Genomic DNA, 20,518 nt, shown 5'->3' with positions numbered 1-20,518 from the left:
TATGTCCGCCGTGACCCGGTATGATGTGCCACATGCCAGCCAATAGAGGCAGACAGCCACCTCAAAATCATGGCCCCAGCCGTGTGGCTTTAGCCGGGGTAACATCTGGACCAACAAAATGATGGTCTCCCTGGACAGCCTGAAGGCTGGTTTTAGGTCAGCCTCCGAGAAGAAGGTGCAGAGGATGGGCACGGTGCTTCTAATTTGGTCATACCTCAGAGGAGAATGATCCTGTAATAAAGAAAAATATATATTTTTAATTAGTACAACCATGAAATAATATTTATTTATTTAAACTGAACTTATCATGGCTATTTGACTTGACTGATGTATTTAAACACATGCAGTGTAAAATGTATTTATACAGGCCTATTTTTTTCGTTAAACTATTTATTTTTTGTGTTCTATACAAATGAGCTTCACTTGTTTGATTGATTGATTGATTAATTGTATCAAATATTATTTTGAATTTATTGAAATAAATGCTCCTCTGTTGGGTCCCCCACTATTTCACCACTAGGTGGTGGTGCTAGGTATAACAACATTAATAATAATAATAATAATAATAATAATAATAATGATATTAATAATATTATAATGATAGTAATAATAGTCAGTATTATAATAATAATAGCCGTGTCCTGGTGTGTGTCTGCTCTGTAGAGGGATACATATGAGTCTGATGTAACTGTAACTCTATTATAACAACATTAATAATTATAATAATGGTCCATCCATCCATCCATTATCTTCCGCTTGTCCGGGGATCGGGTCGCAGGGGCAGCAGCTTGAGCAAAGAGACCCAGACGTCCCTGTCCCCGGCCACTTCCTCCAGCTCTTCTGGGGGGACCCCGAGGCGTTCCCAGGCCAGCCGAGAAACATAGTCTCTCCAGCGTGTCCTGGGTCTTCCCCGGGGCCTCCTCCCAGTGGGACGGGCCCGGAACACCTCACCGGGGAGGCGTCCAGGAGGCATTCTCACCAGATGCCCGAGCCACCTCATCTGACTCCTCTCGATGCGGAGGAGCAGCGGTTCTACTCCGAGCCCCTCCCGGATGACCGAGCTTTTCACCCTATCTCTAAGGAAGAGCCCAGACACCCTGCGGAGGAAACTCATTTCGGCCGCTTGTATTCGCAATCTCGTTCTTTCGGTCACTACCCACAGCTCGTGACCATAGGTGAGGGTAGGAACATAGACTGACCGGTAAATCGAGAGCCTCGCCTTCTGGCTCAGCCTCCTTCTTCACCACGACGGGCCGGTGCAGAGCCCGCATCACTGCAGACGCCGCACCAATCCGTCTGTCAATCTCCTGCTCCATTCGTCCCTCACTCGTGAACAAGACCCCGAGATACTTGAACTCCTCCACTTGGGGAAGGATCTCATTCCCGACCCGAAGAGAGCATTCCATCCTTTTCCGGCCGAAGACCATGGTCTCAGATTTGGAGGTGCTGATGGTCATAATAATAGTAATAACAATAATAATAATAATAATCAGTATAATAATAGCCATGTCCCGGTGTGTGTAGCCCGGCTGTCAGCTATATATAACATATCAAATGTCAGATGTCAATTTGTGTGAGCAGTAGCAATAGTAGTAGTAATTTGTGAATGAAAAGTTTTGGGTCTATAGCGTTACCATTACAGGCGGAAAATGTTAATCCTGTTTCATACATTAACATTTCTAAACCGTAGGCTACCGTACTAATTTTGTTAACTTTAATATGAAGTGCTGCCAAAGGAAAAATAACTTACAAAATCAGCGAGCGCTAGGATTGCGCGATATCTGTCCAGTCTCCTCCTCCTCACCATGGCTGTTCTACGCTGAATACGTCCCCTCAGCTCGGCAGCTTCCTCTTCTGCCTCTCGGCAAAGTAAGCCGACTGCTAATACTATCTGGTCCATATTTAAATATAACACGACATAACTTTCTAAACTAATCCACAATGACAATCCTTAAACAATGGCCTTTTCCCGGGTTTTTTTTCCCGCTGTTGTCTCGTGCTGTGCAGGAATTTCTTGGCTCTTGACTCTTTCGGCCTCCATATGCAAGTTACCACAATAATAATAGTAATAATAGTCAGTATGATAATAATAAAAGCCGTGTCCCGGTGTGTGTCTGTTCTGTAAAGGAACACTTGTGAGTCTGATGTATCTGTTAGGCTACTGTTTATTAATAATAATAATGATATTAATAATAATTATAATAATAGTAATAACAGTAATAATAGTCAGTATTATAATAATAATAGCCGTGTCCTGGTGTGTGTCTGCTCTGTAGAGGGATACATGTGAATAAGACACTTAAAGAAGCGCTTAAAAATAAAATATAGCATACATGTACAACTTCATAGAAGTTCTTTCAGGTTTCCAGCTTGATCACAAGACGCATATAGAGACAATTTGTACGATTCTGGCTTAAATATTGACAAAGAACTGATCTTGGTGGAAAATGCCCAACCTGCCTGATGGAACCACATTGCCCCCTAGTGGTCTGCAGTGTTGATTAGTTGAACATTTAAATCCCAGAGGACTCAGTAAAATGGACAAGACATATGCAACAATTTAACTTTTAATGATGTCCCTTCAGTATCTATTTGGTATTTGTTTGGTATCCCCATTGTTAACACAGAAAATTAACATTGTGTGGTTCGCTATTCATATGTCACAACTTTATAGATATTCATCTGAATTTTGAGAATCATAATCATCTGTATCATGTGGTGTTATTTGATGTCTTTATATCGCAAGTCTATGTTATACCTTTAATCTGCATATCTTAACAAGTTGTGGTGTTTTCAGAATCACAGAGACAAATGTTCTAAGAGATGGAGGAATGGAGAAATAAGAGTTTCTTTGTCTCATCCAGAAATCCCCACATAAAAGGCTGATCGCCTTACACAGACACCCAGGCAGACATTCACCACAGTTCAGGCATATCATTGGCTGAAAGAGTAGTGTAAGCTTACGTCACGCCCCGCCTCCGAGAGTCAAACCACGGACCCCGCGAATCCAGACAAAGACTTGAGGAGAGTTCAGAACGCAGATCACAGTTGCTCAGAGAGATTTGTTTTGACTTTCAGTTGTTCAGGTTTTCAGAGATTTGGAAATGATTTGAGAAGAAGAGGAGAGCTCACCAGAGTTTGGGAGTTTCCCAGAGTCTCAGGAGAGAGGGGAAAGACGAGAGGATGAGCGATGCAGAAGACGACCGGAGGAAGCCCTCCATAACCAAGGGAGGCCCCGGAGACGAGAAAGAAAGACCCGAACAAAGATAAGAACAAAATAAAGTTTTCCTACCAAGAAAGCCAACTCAAGCAAACTTTTATTAATCTTCTGTGAACTTAAGTTCACTTCATCAGAAGGAATCAGCAACGGACCAACTCTGACACTCGGACGAGTTTAATCATACTGCACAGTGAAGTCAACACCAGCGTTCTCGTCCAGGCAGCTGCTGAGAAGTCCGGTAGAGTCAGCCACCACAACAAGGAAGGCCAAGAGAGCGGAACCGAGAGAAATCCGCTCGGACCCCGCGTGGCCCCCACAGAACTTCAGTACAGTAAAACCGACCCGTTTTTCACCTTAAGGTGGGTTTGATGGATGTTTCGAGGCTTTCACAGAATGATAAATGATTGAACAGATAACAAATGCTATTGATCAAAAAAACTATTGTGCTAGTATCTATGTAGATCTAAAAAAAGCATTTGATACGATCGACCATAGTATTTTGCTTAAAAAACTTGCAAAATACGGGATACGAGGGCTAGCACTACAGTGGGTTTCAAGTTACTTAGAAAGAAGAAAACAGTATGTACAAATATATGATGTTAGCTCAACAACCCGTGAAATTACATGTGGGGTTCCACAGGGTTCAGTACTTGGGCCGAAGTTGTTCATCTTATATATCAATGATTTAGCAAAGGTGTCAGATTTTTTTAAATGTGTTTTGTTTGCTGATGATACTACTTTTTTTTGTCAAGATGTAGATATAAAACGAATGTTAGAGAAAATGCAAACAGAATTTGTGCTTATACAAAATTGGTTTAAGCTTAATAAAATATCATTAAATTTAGATAAAACTAATTATAAGATATTTACAAAGAGACACAAATTGGCTAATACTTTATTTAGAATAGATGATGTGGAGATCAGCAGAGTCAGTGAAGTAAATTTTTTGGGAGTTACTATAGATGACAAATTAACCTGGAAACCTCACTTGAATTATTTACGCTCAAAAATAGCAAAAGCTATTGCATTGCTCTATAAAGTCAGGGATTTCTTGAACGATCATGCGTTATATATGTTGTATAACGCATTGATAGTCCCACATTTGGTGTACTGTGTAGAGGTATGGGGAAAGTCAAGTAGCACTGCTACAAAATTTGTCTTCACTCTTCAAAAAAGGGCTATTAGAGTTACTACCAACAAACATGGCTGTTACCCATCCAATCCACTTTTCTCTAAACTAAAGACATTGAAGTTCAATGATTTAGTCGTTTATAAGATTCTGTTAGTAATGTTTAAGGCACATCGCAACATGTTACCCATAAATATCCAGAAATTATTTTCAAAGAGAGAGAGTGGTTATAATTTGAAGGGAACACAGATCTTCAAGAAACCCAAATTTAGAACTAGTCTGAAAGAAAAATGTGTTTCAATACAAGGAGTTAAACTCTGGAATGAACTACAAACTGATCTTAAAAATGTTAAAACCCTCTATAAGTTCAAGAAATTGTTAAAGACTGGACTAATGACAAAATATGACTCAGTATAAAGGTAGTGTAAATGCTGTGTGGATTTATGTTTATGGTAGACGAACAACTCTTGTCAACAAGATAAAAACTGAGAAATTTGTTCTGTTTCAACAAGAGGAAATGGTCGGTGTCTTTGTTTTTTTGTTGTTTTTTTGTTAATTCCTTTTACTTTTTTATTTACTTCTCCTTCTGTTGTGAGCTAACATTGAAAAAAGGGGCAGATAATATAAGATTTAAATCTTCTTTCTGCTGCCTTTCATTTTGTTTTACTATATACATGCAAATATTTTGTGTTTTGTTTTTTTTTTAAATTGCAAAAATTAAGTGTGCATACAACGTATAAATGGGTGTTGCGCATGTATGGGTTTACATATTATGTGGGCATACAAATATGAATGGTTGTGTGCAAATTATTTGTTTTAATTGTTTTAATGAAATGAATGAATTCAATAAATAAATAAATCCGTAATGTCAGTATTTAGTGTCAAATAGTCAGCCAACCTGAACTATTTGAATCCAGTATCCCTCCATTCCCATATTTTATTTTCCATTCACTAAGTGTTTTATATAATCACCCATATTCAATGCATCTCCTGTTTGTTTAAGGTTCATGTTTTGGTCATATCATTTTAATAAATAGTTCATATATCTATATATATGTTATAAACACAGATTGTGTCGTATGCTTTCTTTACGTAATGTCTGTCCAACCAAACGAGAACTTTCACGAAAGTAGCGAGATATGAGACTGATTATTAAGTGATTATTAATTTAACATACCAGGATCGTAAGATTTTAACAGTTTCCCTCCCTGGACTGTAACTTAAAACAAAGGAAGGTGGTGCCCTATATTCGAGGTAAGGTTTATTGAGACTGTGAGAACATCTTATAAATAATACATATATAAATGCCCAATAACGCTACACTTGGCACATCCTTCGAGCCGGAATTGAACCAGCGACCTAGGGATAACTGTTGTTGGGCACCTACAGTCCTCCACTCTACCAACTGAGCTATTGAAGGGAGCAAAGCCAACATCCTTTTCATGAATCCTGTATGAATGCATGTAACCAGGCTTAAAATGCGTATAATGGGACACCTGCAGTTCTCTGCTGTACCAAATGAGTTATGGAAGGGAGCCAGGGGCTTGGGCCTGTTTATCAGTTAAATAAACACAAAAAGTGATGAGAAACCATCAGTTTCAGATGCGTTTCAGATCAAATCAGCCCCAGTTACTATCATGCATTTAGTCATTACAAAAACATATCTGGCATCTATCTGGGAAAGTCTCCACATCGTCAAACACAGATGTTGATCCTCAATATACCCTCACATTGTCCAGCGCAAAAGTCCAGCCATTTTGTTTGGTTCTTTTTTTGTCAGGTCTATCCATCCATTCATTTGGCACACGATTTTCATCTTCTGTTGTTAGGATGTTTATACTTTGGGTGTGGCGGTGTGTGAAAACCCTCCCTTTAGAAGAGCTAAAAAACACAGAACATATGCGGCCTTGGCGACTCATTAAAAAGGCACTATTTCTCATTGGGGCCTGTTTGATACTTTGACCCCTTTTATGCTCTTTAAATGGGCAGACCTTCTGCATTTGTGCTGTTTGATTCTTTCAGACCTTTCATACGGGAAAGAGGCCTGTAGATAACATTTTTATTTAAAAAGTTTAAGAAATGTAAGTTTAAAGTGGGATCCTTTTTCAGCGATGCAAAAAATTTCGGTTGGGGGGTTGCCGTGACCCGGATTCAAACCTGGGTTGCTGCGACCACAACGCAGAGTACTAACCACTATACAATCACGGCCGGTTGTGGGTTGTTGTCGTGTGTGGCTTTGATGTGATCCGAAACACCTTCGTATCCCAAGGATAGCATATGTAGCTCTGCGGCATGTGGCTGGCAGGCATGTTTTTTTTTGTGTTTGTAGCAAAATCATTGACAGCAGAGATAAAGAGGAAGACAAGCTTTCCTTACAGTGTGGGGTCAGCCACATGTGTTGCAAGACAACACACTGTGAGGTATCTTTGGGGCGTAAGTGAGCTGGGATACCCAGGGAGTAGAAGGTTTAACGCGATCCTGTTCTATAGCAGTGGGAGAAGTAAGAGACTAAAACCAGCGTGCTAAGCTAGCCAGGAGTTGAACATAGAATCTTCTGATACATAGTCAGACACATTATCCATTGCACCACTAGCCCTTAGAAAATCTGATAGAGAGTGGTACAGTCTTTCGTAAAACAGCATATTCCAAAAGCTTTGAAAGGATTGACGGAGTTGGCCAAAAGAGCTTCTGTGCACACAAGCTTGGCACATCCTTCGAGCCGGAATTGAACCAGCGACCTAAGGATAACTGTTGTTGGGCACCTACAGTCCTCCGCTCTACCAACTGAGCTATCGAAGGGGAGCAAAGCCCACATCCTTTTCATGAATCCTGTATGAATGCATGTAACCAGGCTTAAGATGCGTATCATGGGACACCTGCAGTTCTCTGCTGTACCAAATGAGTTATGGAAGGGAGCCAGGGGCTTGGGCCTGTTTATCAGTTAAATAAACACAAAAAGTGATGAGAAACCATCAGTTTCAGATGCGTTTCAGATCAAATCAGCCTCAGTTTCTATCATGCATTTAGTCGTTACAACAACATATCTGGCATTTATCTGGGAAAGTATTCACATCGTCCAACACAGATGTTGATCCTCAATATACCCTCACATTGTCCAGCGCAAAAGTCCAGCCATTTTGTTTTGGTTCTTTTTTTGTCAGGTCTATCCATCCATTCATTTGGCACACGATTTTCATCTTCTGTTGTTAGGATGTTTATACTTTGGGTGTGGCGGTGTGTGAAAACCCTCCCTTTAGAAGAGCTAAAAAACACAGAACATATGCGGCCTTGGCGACTCATTAAAAAGGCACTATTTCTCATTGGGGCCTGTTTGATACTTTGACCCCTTTTATGGTCTTTAAATGAGCAGACCTTCTGCATTTGTGCTGATTGATTCTTTCAGACCTTTGATACGGGACAGAGGCCTATAGATAACATTTTTATTTAAAAAGTTTAAGAAATGTAAGTGGGATCCTTTTTCAGCGATGCAAACAATTTCGGTCGGGGGGTTGCCGTGACCCGGATTCGAACCGGGGTTGCTGCGACCACAACGCAGAGTACTAACCACTATATGATCACGGCTGGTTGTGGGTTTTTGTCGTGTGTGGCTTTGATGTGATCCGAAACACCTTCGTATCCCAAGGATAGCATATGTAGCTCTGCGGCATGTAGCTGGCAGGCATGTTTTTTTTTTTGTGTTTGTTGATTCCAATGGTGTATGGCAATACAGGATACAATCAGAACTGTGGATACAGTAAACGCTTATGTAAAACAAGTCGCAAAAACAAAAAAGTGTCAAAGTCACCTATAAAGCCTCACAGTATTCTAAGAAAAGATACAACTCTAACAAAAACGGTCCTGATACGTTGGCAAGGGTCCAGTAAATATGCTCAAGTAAAATAGTTAGTCTACAACAAGTCTTTCACCCACAACGACACGTCGAGAGAGAACAGGGGTCGTGGGGGGGGGGCTGCCTTTTGAAATATAATAATTTGTGTGCCGAACATATTTTGATACGATTTTTTTTATTTTTCCAACTGTCCTTTTAGGTACATGGGGGGAGTTGACCTATCAGATGGCCTGATAAGACACTTCAAGGTCCTGCACAAAACACAGAAGTAGACTTTCTTGTTCCACTTCATGGACATTGCTTTTGTGAATGTATCTTGCACAAAGAACATGGCAGAAGCAGAGGTGAGGTTCCTTTGCACCAGAAGGCATTCAGGGAGACCTGAGCCTTGGAGTTAGCAGAGACGGGGTCTACCACCACAGCTGAATCTGGACCATTTCTTGCCAGTCATCACAAACCTGTGCACATATCAGGACGCAGCACAGCTGGATGCTTGAGGTGCAGACACTGCCAGACAAAGACTCCTGTGAAGTGTGCCACATGTGATGTGCCTCTCTGCTTTGTGCCAGACAGAGACCGCTACAATGATTAGCATGTTGCCAACAGCAAACAATGTCAATACAAATTGTAAATACTGTTCAGTGTGGTTTGCTATGTCATTATTTATGTATATAAACTAATTGCATTTAGAACAAACTATTTGTTTGGACTTTTATTGCATGCACAAAGCTCTGGTTGTAGACAAAATGTGTTTGTGCTTCCGTTTCTCTTTGTCAGTAATTCTCACAGAGGATCTGGATGTGCGATAAGACAGTCCCAAGTGTAACCTTTCATTAGAGCCCAAGATCATGACTGTATGTTGAAGCGTTCAGGAATGGCAGCCTTTTTTCCCAAGGCTCTCCAAATGGCACAGCTTTGGCACGCCTGGTCCTATCCTCAGAAAAACCTGTACAAAATACTAATTTTTTGTTGTATTACAGTCAAATTTGAAGTGGGAATAGGTAAGACCTCAGGCTGTAGTCCCATTGTGTTTGTCAGTCCGCAACCCTATGCTAAAGTCACTTTTAAGACACATATTTGGGAAGAAAAATTTGGCAGACAGAAAAATCCATCTCTTTCACTGTATTCAAGCTCATATAACTCTATGATGGTAGCACTTATCGAGATTCTGAATGTTGTAGGTGAAAATTCAGAGTGTTTTCTTTCAATAGAGACCTCAACCAGCCGTCTACTCCAAGTGGTTCATGTACAGCTTTCAATTTACTTTGGGTATGCATTTTTTAGGAGTTGCAGGCAAAAATTGCCCGCCTGTTAAGGGGTTAAGTGCAAAACCATATGAACCTCTAGGACATTTTTACTTACAGAGGAAAAAAAACAGAACAAAAAAAAAACAACAAAAACATTTGTAAACTTTTCTGCTCATTCAGTTAGAAAAAAGGAAGTGCAAAATGTTTCTTATTCCCTCAACCATCTTAATCAGAATCTGTTACTTCTTTTTCCAAGTGTACTTTTTGTTACTCCTTGCAGCACTGAGTAACTCTTTGTCTATATATAAATATATATATTTATATATATACTTATACGTTTTCTCCGAACAAATTGATTTATTTACTGTTCCATACCTTATCAGTCTCAGCAGATAATTGGGGTATGAAGAACTGTGACACTGAGGCTTGGGTCTGCATTCTTATGTGTCTGCAGTGTTGCTCTCCTGATGCATGTTGCCTGATATCAGACAGCCCACCGTGAGCCACAGAAAACACTCGCCGACACGTTTTACAATTGGCTTTATACTCATCGCCACTGACTCTGTCCAGCCATAGATGTGCCTCTTCCCATTCACGCCTGTACTTTGTAAGCGTTTTCGCTTTTGAGGCTGTTGTCGAGCGTCGGGTGTAGTGGACATTATTAAAAATGCGCGGGTTTTGTGCCGCGCTGGTGTGTGTGTGTGTGTGTGTGTGTGTCTCTAAGCAACTGTGAGTGACAGCACCGCGCGCAGGGAGCCAGGCGTACGCACCTTTTCACGTCAACAATCAGATGTATCAAGAACGAAAAGACCGTGGAAATGTGCGGTGCCTCACGGCAGCTTCAGGGCTGGCGTACGCACTTTTCTGCAGCTGTTGATTCTTTGGCGACACCTAAGGTGATGTTGGGAAACTGTTATAATAAATAAATGTGAAAACAATTAGTCCTCAGACAGTGATCTGCACATTTGAGACACATGAACAATTAACACTGATAAACAATTAATACACCCATGTGTCTGCAATTACACGAGTGGATATAAAAGCAGCGCAAAGTGGTGCAATGCATACCATTAAAAACAATGGCTGCTTTAAAAGTATTAGAAGACTTTGCAAATGGTGCAATTCGAAGAGAGCATGTGTTCACTACAACAGAGAGGATTAGCTGGCATATGATGGCGACTGATTACTCATTGGCCGTTTTGAGGGAAATCCTAGAACTGTGCGCAGAGCTGCGGCCGGCGTTGGAGCGCAACACAGCGAGGAGCCGTGCGCTGCCTGTGCCGACAGGTGATGTGCACACTGGGGTTCCAACCGGAGCATTCCAGGGGCAGGTGGCCAACCGATTGGGACTGTGCCAGTCTACCCTGAGCCGAGCCATGCCAGCCGTGTGGGACATTATTATCTGCATCTCAGCCACGTTTATCAAATTCCCAACAGGCCAACATTAAAGCTCAATTTGAAGCGAGAGCCGGTTTTGGAGCTATCGACTGCGCACACATTGCTATAAAAGCGCAATCACATGATGAATTTGTATGTTAACGGGAAACATTTTCATTCATATGTGATGCGTAAATGCAATTAACCAACATTGTGGCGAGGTGGCCTGGTTCAACGCACGATTCATACATTCTGAGTAACAGCATCGTTGGGAACAGACTACAGGCTGGCACTGTGCGTGATGGCTGGCTTCTTGGTGAGTAACTTCATTCTTGTAATTGTCCTAATATTATTCCCCGTGACGCGCATTGAGTATGTGCGCCCCCAATTTCTATCCCGTCTTCACAGCATCATTATTATATTATATATATTAGTCGGTGGTTAAAGTTAGTTTCTTGCTGTTTTTTGCTGGTTAAACTTCAGTTGAAGATCTTTCTAACAAGCCTCTGATCGTCTCTGTGGGCATATATTAATAACCCTGTGCGTAAAGTGCATACATGTATAAAGTACTAGCAATTCAGACTTGAGTAGAAGTACAAGTACTCTATCAAAAAAGTGACTTGAGTAGAAGTAGAAGTGCTCTTTAAGCACCGTACTTAAGTGGAAGTACTAAAGTATTAAACATGTTTTGTACTTAAGTATTGCTACTCAAGTAGTGAAAGTAAAAGTAAAAGTATTGTGTAATGTAGTTATTAAAGAAATCAGTCAAAAGTTTGAAAATCAAATTGTTTATATTATTCAAAATGTTTGGCTGTAACAGCAGTACAGCAGAATGTACAAGAGCACCTTTAAACATTGAGCTTAACTCTTTTGAACAAAAGAATATGTATTGGCATGTATGTCCCTTCCCCCTTTAAAGCATCTCCCATCACTTCACACATTACACATTTTCTTTTCATCCTTGTCATTTTCTTTCAACTTGTTAAAAAAATCTCAAGGCCAGTAGGCCACATACAAATACAAATGTCATTTAAAAACAAAAAGTGATTAGAACACCTGAAAACACTGGGCTTAACTCTTTGTGAACAAACAGATCAAGCATGTCCCCTCTCCATTTAAAGCATCCCTCCCCTCTCTTCCCTGCTTGTGCTTTTTTTTCTCTACAACTTTTCCCCTTCTTAAACTGTGTGCATGCTTGTGTGTCCCTCTCTGTGTGTTTTTATATGTATGTTTGCGTGTTTGTATGCGTGTGGGTGTGTTTGTGCATGAATGAGTGTACGTTTTTATGTGTGTGTGTGTGTGTTTATAATAACGAGTAAAGATGCAGCACATAAAAAATGTATCGGAGTAAAAGTACTAAACTCATTGAAAATGTGTACTGAAGTAAAAGTGGAAGAAGGAGAAAAAAACAATACTCCAGTAGAGTACAGATACAGCATTTTAGTACTTAAGTAGAGTAGTGAAGTAGTTTTACTTCGTAACTATACATCTCTGGTAAAGTGTGAAATGTCTTAATCAGCCTCACCTTTTCCCCGGCACACTTCTGCACGTTACTGTATGAACACGTTGTTGTGAGTTACACAAAAACATGGGTATTTAGCTTGGGGGTAATCAGAGTCACCCACATGAGCTGTCACCACCCCATGAGAGAGCAGTGTCACCCATAGCTGCGCTGACTCTCTGTTAAAACAGAGTCGGTCACCCCCCCCCACCCGCCTGTTTTGGCCACACTGCAGCAGTGGGCAGCCAGTCTCCGCTTCACATCCACCTTAATGTCGGACCACTTCTTCTTCACCTCTGCTTGTGAGGCTCAGACCCCCCAGCATTGACAGCCTCAGGCTCTCCCACCCACTCCTCTTGCGTTTGCTGCTTATGCCGGAGGACAGCGTGCCAAAGAACACATTTTAGCGGGCCTTCACTTAAGAAAGTAGCACCGACATCTCGCTTTCCGTGAAGTTCTTCTTTTTTCCCGTCTTATTCATTATTTTTTCGTTATTTTCTGATCGTACAAAGAGGGGGATCTCAGGTTCAGAGCTCATTTAAATGTGATTTGCGTATTTAAGTAGGGGCGTGGACAGGGAGGAGTCGGCTGCTCCGACATGTGCGCTCAATTCCACGTTGATTGGGATGTACAAACGAAATGTGCTTGGATTGGTGCGTGCGCACAGATTCGTGCATCCGACGTTGGAGGGCATTTGGGTTTGAGCGTACGCCAAGTTTCAGTAGGAAATCCACGCAAGTCTTTGTACATGAGGCCCCTGTTGTCTGGACTATAGGTTAAACAATCAACTCACAAGTTTCTTTATCTGGCTTTCATTCTCATTTTGAAAGTTTATGGAAAGTTGCAAAAGAGGTAGTTTCACGTGGGATAAACTTGACTGAATTGTCCCATGTCAGTCTATGTCAAGAGAAGGAGAGTCTGCAAAGGTGCTTTTGTCACACAGCGTATTCTATTATGTTAGCATGATGAACTTCCTATCCTTTGTCATGGGTCTTGGCCAGGGTGCAACTTGCTTTTCTAAAAGAGACATAGTTCGAAGCCCCATAACTTGTGTTTGACACCTTCCACACTTTGGAGTGACTGAGCTTCCGAGTGGGCTTTCTGCAGCTCCAACAGAGAGCAATCAGAGCCACTTGTCCCCAGCAAGTTTCCAGCTGTAACTGAGGTGAAGTGCTATAAAGACCACATCAAAACAGCTGCCCCGTGTGAAGGTCGAACTCACAACCTTCAGATTATGAGACTGACGCACTGCCTACTACGCCAACGAGGCCTGCAAATCATAAACATGCATGTATTGTCAGCCTAGGCTCACTTTCCCACACCCATTCATTGGTCCTGCAGACTTTGCTAAAGGTATGTGATGCTCACTTGCCCAGCTCACATGGATTGCATGGCAATCAAATAAGTGGATGGTAGGAAATAAAATATTCTAATCTGTAGCCCCCTGTGACACCTATGGGGGCGAGAACGGCAAAACCGAAGAAAAATGTGTCTGACATGACAAGTTTAAGTAGATAATAAAGGAAGCAGAAACTGAAAGGCGACAAATATCTGATTGCAAGGCATCTCTAAAAGAGCGATGGTTTGAATCCCCATAACTTGGGTTTGACACAAGGCGACAAAGATCTGATTGCAATGCTTTTAAAAAAAAAGAGATTGTTCGAAACCCCATAACTTGTGTTTGACACCTTCCACACTTTGGAGTGACTGAGCTTCCGAGTGGGCTTTCTGGAGCTCCAACAGAGAGCAATAGGAGCCATCTGTGCCCAACAAGTTTCCAGCTGTAACTGAGGTGAAGTGCTATAAACACATCAAAACACCTGCCCCGTGTGAGGGTCGAACTCACGACCTTCAGATTATGAGACTGACGCACTGCCTACTGCGCCAACGAGGCCTGCAAAAAGTAAATATGCATGTATTGTCAGCCTAGGCTCACTTTCCCACACCCATTCACTGGTCCTGCAGACTTTGCTAAAATATGTGATGACATGGCTTGTTGAGCATGTAGCTACTTGTTCAAAAGACCTGTTGTCTGGACTTGAGATTAAACAATCAACTCACAAGTTTCTTTATCTGGCTTTCATTCTCATTTTGAAAGTTTATGGAAAGTTGCAAAAGAGGTAGTTTCACGTGGGATAAACTTGACTGAATTGTCCCATGTCAGTCTATGTCAAGAGAAGGAGAGTCTGCAAAGGTGCTTTTGTCACACAGATTGTCAAGAGAAAACATGCATGTTCACGTTTTTCAGTATGTCATGAGTCTTGGCCAGGGTGCAACTTGGTTTTCTAAAAGAGACATGGTTCGAAGCCCCATAACTTGTGTTTGACACCTTCCACAGTTTGGAGTGACTGAGGCCCCGTTTCCACGATAGGAAGACGCAGATATTTTCCTGCGGTTTGGCCTCTCATTTACACCAAAACCCCGTTTTTATCACAGAAAACGATTATTTCTAAAACCTCCGGCCAAAGTGGAGATTTCTCATAACGCCGGTTATGTGTTGCCGTGTCAACTGGGAGAAACGGCGTTTTAGGTTATTAAACGTCACATTATGCGCCAGAAAATGCTTAAAGCGGCACTATGCAACTTTTTCGTGGTCATAAAATTGCTTGGCAATCATCAGATTGCTTGGCTGACCCGTTCTGATGAAAACGGTGACATTTCCATCTCCATCTGGTGGCCCTAGACCGAAACAGCGCTTGCAACTTTGCCTGTGGCGCCGCGTGCTTTGTTTAGCTTTGGAAGTCTCGCGACACACGAGAGCCGAGAACTACTGCTTCCCGGCAGGTCGTAAAGGGCTCTGAGCCGAGCCAGGTAGCCTGATAGACACACCCTCTCTCCATTAGCTGTCGACGGCTCTGTAGCAACCCAACGCCGTCGGGTCGCTACAGGCTCTCCAACTCTCTGCCAGTGTCTTGAAAAATAAACCGTAAATTGCCTCTGGTGGGTTTACGACAGTCTGGCTAGACTGTCGCCTTATTTTCTACGGAGCTCCCCCTACAGCTTTGGGGTGTGTATTGCATGGTAAACAAACCCCGTATTACTGAAAGTTGCATAGCGCCGCTTTACAGTTTTTTCTGATTGCTAAAGTTCAATTTTCGCAACTTTGGCTGCTTTTGCAAAACTCTTCACACAACTACAAGAACTTCACACCAATCTAGCAAAGCATTGTAGGTACATTGCAAAATCAAAATAAGGTTGAAAAACATTATACACCTTTGTAAAAATTGCATTTTTGTGGCAAATCATTCACACAACCTATCATTTTGATTAACACGCCCACACTGCAACTACACACAAATGGTATAAATGATACACACATTTGGCTTGTGCTTTTCTTTGTATGTCAATCAAGTTTACATCATACTTTTATCATGAATACATTTGATATAAACACACAGGGAATCACTTCAATCATGACTGTTTATTTAAATTCACCAAAACAAACGAAAAATATTTTTTTACATGTAAATAAAAACACAAGAAAACTCAATACAAGTGTACTGAAAACAAAAGGAAGTTACTGAACATCCATACGCCTTGCTGGATCTGGCCACAAGATTTCATCAGCGTCACATGCTATGTCTTCAAGTGCAAGACAGCGGGGAAAGTATCGCCTTGCATGGCGTATCCAGCCCTGACATGCTGCCTGGTCAATATCCCCACATGCCTCCTCCATTGCCTGTAGCAGGGCGATACGCTGCTGGGGATTACGCTCGTAGACCCTCCATCGCCAGGCAGAGAAGAACTCCTCGATGGCATTGAGGAAAGGAGAGTAAGGTGGGAGGTTGAGGATAGTGAAATGTGAGGTCTGTCTTGTACGGGCCCAGTGTGGCATGATGGTGAAGGACACCGTTCTGGCTGATCGCAGCACACATTGTTATGTTGCCCCCCCCTCTGCCCTGGCACATTTGTAATAGCACGCTGTCCGATGACATTCCTGCCCCGTCTTCTTGTTTTCGTGAGGTTGAACCGTGCCTCATCCACAAATATGAGCTCATGGCCCATGGCATCTGCCTCTAGCGCCATTACTCTCTGAAAAAGAAAAAACAAACAAAATACATACACTTCAGTATGTAAAAGGACCATGTATACACTTCTGAATTCAACACCAATACTGTTGCTTACCTGCACATATTCACAACGCAGTTGCTTTACTCGTTCTGAATTCCTTTCAAAGGGCACTCTGTAGACCTGCTTCATGCAAATTTTGTTTCTGACAAGTAAGCGTGATATTGCTGAGATGCTCACAGTATTTACATTTGCAAAAGTTGTGTCATCTTCAATTACACAATGCTGAATTTCACGCAGCCTTATGGTATTGTTCGCCATCACCATATTCACAATGTGGATCTCCTGCTCAGGTGTGAACAGTCTTTCTCTGCCCCCAGCTCTCGGAATTCTAGCAATTCTGTAAAGTAGCAATGGCATCATTTGTACATTACTGTATTTAAATATTACAGAAGTATACATATTGTCTAACATGTACAATGTATTTCTATGTACAAATTGCAAGTAGGCCTATACTGCAATGTTGAAATGAAGTATGAAATGTATAGAGTATGAAATGACTCTATATACCGGTTCTCAGTGCGAAATGTTCTGATTATGCTTGTTACAGTGTAGTGGCTCAGATTGGGTTGAACCCTTTCTCCAGCTTCCCTGTAGCTCATGCCATGGTTGATGACATGGTCAACCAATGTGGCCGTTATGTCATCTGTAATTATTATGTGTCTTTGTCTCCTTCCTCCCCTTCCTTGTCCTCTGGCTCCTTGGGCCCCTCGTCCTCTTGCTCCTTGCCCCCCTCGTCCTCTTCCTAAGACTTCATTTTCTTGTCTCGGTCCATGTTGTCCTCTCCCTCTTATTTCTTCACGTCCTCTGCCTCGTCCTCCTCTGATCCTCACTCTTCCGACAAGTCTTTCTCCTTCCATTGTTCTCCACACAGAAAGCTTTCCTGTGACTTATTTCTAGGCTGATTGCAAGATGAAGTGATTATCTAAAATTGTGTCCACCTGTCACATGTTGTCTAATAATTAGTAGTATAGTGTACAAAATATCCACTAATGTGTATAGTTTTTCTAGGAGTGTGTTCATCATTTGGAAATTGTGTGTAAAGCAGTGAGTTGTGTTTACAGTTATACAAAAAGAGTGTTGTGCAATGGATTGCTTTGGTACATTTTGCAAACTGTGCTTTCTAACATTTCAAACTCAGTGCAAATCAGTTTTTGTGCTTACAGTTTTGCTACATTGGTGAAATGTTTGTGTATATGTGTGAAGAGTTCAGCTTAAAAAGCCAAAGTTACAAAAAATGTGCTTTAGCAAACAGAAAAAACTGTAAAGTCATGCGAGCGCCTTGTGTTTACAGTTTGTTTGGCTACTGATCAGGATTATCATGGATGATGTTAAAGTTCTACTAATTTTTACGTTTGTGCAAACGATTCTGGCCTTATTGCATTTGCCACCCCAAACCTGCTCGCACAGTTCAAAATAGAGGAGCCCCACTCTTCCGTGGCCGCTCCTGCGTCCAGTATTTACTGACTGTCTATATTTCCCTCTTATTGCCTTCAGTTTTGTTGTGATATTTGCTCGCGTTATCTCCTCCTTCACATGAGGAAAGTCCTCGATTCTGAGGATTTTGATTGGCTTGCATGGCTTTATTCCTTTCCCTACACTGCCGCCAATAGGTTTGGCATAGTTATTATGGCGCTTGACGGCGTATTTATGCGGGTTGATGTAAATGACAAGTTTTTTGAAAACGATGTTGTGTGCACGATGTTATTATTGAAAACGGAGGGGGGGAAATATTCGTATCTCTAAATACCCGGCTGTGTGTAAATGTAGCCTGAGCTTCCGAGTGGGCTTTCTGCAGCCCCAACAGAGAGCAATTGGAGCCAGCTGTGCCCAGCAAGTTTCCAGCTGTAACTGAGGTGAAGTGCTATAAACACCACATCAAAACAACTGCCCCGTGTGAGGGTTGAACTCACGACCTTCAGATTATGAGACTGACGCGCTGCCTACTGCGCCAACGAGGCCTGCAAAACATAAATATGCATGTATTGTCAGTCTAGGCTCACTTTCCCACACCCATTCATTGGTCCTGCAGACTTTGCAAAAAGTATGTGATGACATGGCCTGTTGAGCACGTACCTTCTTGTTCAAAAAACCTGTTGTCTGGACTAGAGGTAAAACAATCAACTCACAAGTTTCTTCAGCTGGCTTTCCTTCTCATTTTGAAATTTTATGGAAAGTTGCAAAAGAGGTAGTTTCACGTGGGATAAACTTGACTGAATTGTCCCATGTCAGTCTATGGCAAGAGAAGGAGAGTCTGCAAAGGTGCTTTTGTCACACAGCGTATTCTATTATGTTAGCATGATGAACTTCCTATCCTTTGTCATGGGTCTTGGCCAGGGTGCAACTTGCTTTTCAAAAAGACAGATGGTTCGAAGCCCCATAACTTGTGTTTGACACCTTCCACACTTTGGAGTGACTGAGCTTCCGAGTGGGCTTTCTGCAGCTCCAACAGAGAGCAATAGGAGCCACCTGTGCCCAGCAAGTTTCCAGCTGTAACTGAGGTGAAGTGCTATAAAGACCACATCAAAACACCTGCCCCGTGTGAGGGTTGAACTCACGACCTTCAGATTATGAGACTGACGCGCTGCCTACTGCGCCAACGAGGCCTGTAAAATATAAATATGCATGCATTGTCAGCCTAGGCTCACTTTCCCACACCCATTCATTGGTCCTGCAGACTTTGCTAAAAGTATGTAATGCTCACTTGCCCAGCTCACATGGATTGCATGGTAATCAAATAAGTGGATGGTAGGAAATTAGATATTCTAATCTGTAGACCCCTGTGACACCTATGGGGGGCGACAACGGCTAAACCGAAGAAAAATGTGTCTGACTTGACAAGTTTAAGTAGATAATAAAGGAAGCAGAAACTGAAAGGCGACAAATATCTGATTGCAAGGCATCTCTAAAAGAGCGATGGTTCGAATCCCCATAACTTGGGTTTGACACCAGGCGACAAAGATCTGATTGCAATGCTTTTAAAAAAAAGAGACATGGTTCAAATCCCCATAACTTGTGTTTGACACCTTCCACACTTTGGAATGACTGAGCTTCCGAGTGGGCTTTCTGCAGCTCCAACAGAGAGCAATCGGAGCCACCTGTGCCCAGCAAGTTTCCAGCTGTAACTGAGGTGAAGTGCTATAAACACCACATCAAAACAACTGCCCCGTGTGAGGGTTGAACTCACGACCTTCAGATTATGAGACTGACGTGCTGCCTACTGCGCCAACGAGGCCTGCAAAACATAAATATGCATGTATTGTCAGTCTAGGCTCACTTTCCCACACCCATTCATTGGTCCTGCAGACTTTGCAAAAAGTATGTGATGACATGGCCTGTTGAGCACGTACCTTCTTGTTCAAAAAACCTGTTGTCTGGACTAGAGGTAAAACAATCAACTCACAAGTTTCTTCAGCTGGCTTTCCTTCTCATTTTGAAAGTTTATGGAAAGTTGCAAAAGAGGTAGTTTCACGTGGGATAAACTTGACTGAATTGTTCCATGTCAGTCTATGTCAAGAGAAGGAGAGTCTGCAAAGGTGCTTTTGTCACACAGCGTATTCTATTATGTTAGCATGATGAACTTCCTATCCTTTGTCATGGGTCTTGGCCAGGGTGCAACTTGCTTTTCTAAAAGAGACATGGTTCGAAACCCCATAACTTGTGTTTGACACCTTCCACACTTTGGAGTGACTGAGCTTCCGAGTGGGCTTTCTGGAGCTCCAACAGAGAGCAATCGGAGACACCTGTGCCCAGCAAGTTTCCAGCTGTAACTGAGGTGAAGTGCTATAAACACCACATCAAAACACCTGCCCCGTGTGAGGGTCGAACTCACGACCTTCAGATTATGAGACTGACGCCCTGCCTACTGCGCCAACGAGGCCTGCAAAACATAAATATGCATGTATTGTCAGCCTAGGCTCACTTTCACACACCCATTCATTGGTCCTGCAGACTTTGCTAAAATATGTGATGACATGGCTTGTTGAGCACGTAGCTACTTGTTCAAAAGACCTGTTGTCTGGACTAGAGGTTAAACAATCAACTCACAAGTTTCTTTATCTGGCTTTCCTTCTCATTTTGAAAGTTTATGGAAAGTTGCAAAAGAGGTAGTTTCACGTGGGATAAA

General features: G+C 42.1%; 7 non-coding genes across 7 annotated transcripts; all 7 read right to left on the bottom strand.

The window, feature by feature from the left end:
• Nucleotides 1-7,059: 7,059 nt before the first annotated feature.
• Nucleotides 7,060-7,148, bottom strand: trnay-gua (transfer RNA tyrosine (anticodon GUA)). The gene is given in 2 exon segments: nt 7,060-7,095; nt 7,112-7,148. It is a non-coding gene; the product is annotated as a tRNA-Tyr (tRNA).
• A 6,373-nt stretch (nt 7,149-13,521) lies between these two features.
• Nucleotides 13,522-13,594, bottom strand: trnam-cau (transfer RNA methionine (anticodon CAU)). Its single transcript has one exon. It is a non-coding gene; the product is annotated as a tRNA-Met (tRNA).
• A 551-nt stretch (nt 13,595-14,145) lies between these two features.
• Nucleotides 14,146-14,218, bottom strand: trnam-cau (transfer RNA methionine (anticodon CAU)). The gene has a single exon. It is a non-coding gene; the product is annotated as a tRNA-Met (tRNA).
• Nucleotides 14,219-18,280: 4,062 nt separating this feature from the next.
• Nucleotides 18,281-18,353, bottom strand: trnam-cau (transfer RNA methionine (anticodon CAU)). The gene has a single exon. It is a non-coding gene; the product is annotated as a tRNA-Met (tRNA).
• Nucleotides 18,354-18,925: 572 nt separating this feature from the next.
• On the bottom strand, nt 18,926-18,998 carry trnam-cau (transfer RNA methionine (anticodon CAU)). Its single transcript has one exon. It is a non-coding gene; the product is annotated as a tRNA-Met (tRNA).
• Nucleotides 18,999-19,554: 556 nt separating this feature from the next.
• trnam-cau (transfer RNA methionine (anticodon CAU)) lies at nt 19,555-19,627 on the bottom strand. The gene has a single exon. It is a non-coding gene; the product is annotated as a tRNA-Met (tRNA).
• A 572-nt stretch (nt 19,628-20,199) lies between these two features.
• Nucleotides 20,200-20,272, bottom strand: trnam-cau (transfer RNA methionine (anticodon CAU)). The gene has a single exon. It is a non-coding gene; the product is annotated as a tRNA-Met (tRNA).
• Between the last annotated feature and the right edge of the window lie 246 nt (nt 20,273-20,518).

Source organism: Odontesthes bonariensis, chromosome 8 (assembly GCF_027942865.1).
Source record: "Odontesthes bonariensis isolate fOdoBon6 chromosome 8, fOdoBon6.hap1, whole genome shotgun sequence".
NCBI lineage: Eukaryota > Metazoa > Chordata > Actinopteri > Atheriniformes > Atherinopsidae > Odontesthes > Odontesthes bonariensis.
This window is presented reverse-complemented; position numbering and strand designations above follow the sequence as displayed.